This window comes from Salmo trutta, chromosome 12 (assembly GCF_901001165.1).
Source record: "Salmo trutta chromosome 12, fSalTru1.1, whole genome shotgun sequence".
NCBI classification, from domain to species: Eukaryota; Metazoa; Chordata; class Actinopteri; order Salmoniformes; family Salmonidae; genus Salmo; species Salmo trutta.
This window is the reverse complement of record NC_042968.1, coordinates 47,564,958-47,567,564: the sequence shown is the minus strand read 5'-3', so window position 1 is coordinate 47,567,564 and position 2,607 is coordinate 47,564,958.

The window sequence follows — 2,607 nt, the reverse complement described above, 5'->3', positions numbered from 1 at the left end:
TAACAAAGACAACATAGAGGACATAACAAAGACCAACATAGAGGACATAACAAAGACCAACAACAATACATATAGAGGACATAACAAAGACCAACATAGAGGACAGAACAAAGACCAACATAGTGGACATAACAAAGACCAACAACAATACATATAGAGGACATAACAAAGACCAACAACAATACATATAGAGGACATAACAAAGACCAACATAGAGGACATAACAAAGACCAACAACAATACATATAGAGGACATAAAGATCAACAACAATATATACAGAGGACATTACAAAGATCAACAACAATACATATAGAGGACATAACAAAGACCAATATAGTGGACATAACCAAGACCAACATAGAGGACATAACAAAGACCAACATAGTGGACATAACCAAGACCAACATAGAGGACATAACAAACATCAACAACAATACATATAGAGGACATAACAAAGACCAACATAGAGAACATAACAAAGACCAACAACAATACATATAGAGGACAAAACAAAGACCAACTACAATACATATAGAGGACAAAACAAAGACCAACATAGTGGACATAACAAAGACCAACAACAATACATATAGATGACATAACAAAGACCAAGATAGAGGACAGAACAAAGACCAACATAGTGGAAATAACAAAGACCAACAACAATACATATAGAGGACAGAACAAAGACCAACATAGAGGACATAACAAAAGATCAACATAGAGGACATAACAAAGACCAACTTAGAGGACGTAACAAAGACCAACATAGTGGACATAACAAAAGATCAACATAGAGGACACGACAAAGACCAACATAGATGACATAACAAAAGATCAACATAGTGGACATAACAAAGACCAACAACAATACATATAGAGGACATAACAAAGAACAACAACAATACATGTAGAGGAAATAACAAAGATCAACATAGAGGACATAACAGAGACCAACATAGTGGACATAACAAAGATCAACATAGAGGACATAACAAAGACCAACATAGAGGAAATAACAAAGACCAACAACAATACATATAGAGGACATAACAAAGACCAACATAGAGGACAGAACAAAGACCAACATAGTGGACATAACAAAGACCAACAACAATACATATAGAGGACATAACAAAGACCAACAACAATACATATAGAGGACATAACAAAGACCAACATAGAGGACATAACAAAGACCAACAACAATACATATAGAGGACATAAAGATCAACAACAATATATACAGAGGACATTACAAAGATCAACAACAATACATATAGAGGACATAACAAAGACCAATATAGTGGACATAACAAAGACCAACATAGAGGACATAACAAAGACCAACATAGTGGACATAACCAAGACCAACATAGAGGACATAACAAACATCAACAACAATACATATAGAGGACATTACAAAGACCAACATAGAGAACATAACAAAGACCAACAACAATACATATAGAGGACAAAACAAAGACCAACTACAATACATATAGAGGACAAAACAAAGACCAACATAGTGGACATAACAAAGACCAACAACAATACATATAGATGACATAACAAAGATCAACATAGTGTACATAACAAGACCAACATAGTGGACATAACAAAGACCAACATAGAGGACATAACAAAGACCAACTACAATACATATAGAGGACAAAACAAAGACCAACATAGTGGACATAACAAAGATCAACAACAATACATATAGAGGACATAACAAAGACCAACTACAATACAAATAGAGGACAAAACAAAGACCAACATAGAGGACATAACAAAGACCAACAACAATACATATAGAGGACATAACAAAGACCAACATAGAGGACAGAACAAAGACCAACATAGTGGACATAACAAAGACCAACAACAATACATATAGAGGACATAACAAAGACCAACAACAATACATATAGAGGACATAACAAAGACCAACAACAATACATATAGAGGACATAACAAAGACCAACAACAATACATATAGAGGACATAACAAAGATCAACATAGAGGACATAACAGAGACCAACATAGAGGACATAACAAAGACGAACAACAGTACATATAGAGGACATACCAAAGACCAACATAGAGGACATAACAAAGACCAACATAGAGGACATAACAAAGACCAACATTGTGGACATAACAAAGACCAACAACAATACATATAGAGGACATAACAAAAGACCAACAACAATACATATAAGAAGACATACAGATAAACAACATATATACAGAGGACATTACAAGATCAACAACAATACATATAGAGGACTAACAAAGACCAATATAGAGGACATAACAAAGACCAACATAGAGGACATAACAAAACCAACATAGTGGACATAACAAACATCAACAACAATACATATAGAGGACATAACAAAGACCAACATAGAGAACATAACAAAGATCAACAACAATACATATAGAGGACATAACAAAGACCAACATACAGAACATAACAAAGACCAACAACAATACATATAGAGGACATAGCAAAGACCAACATAGAGGACAGAACAAAGACCAACAACAATACATATATAGGACATAACAAAGATCAACAACAATACATATAGAGGAC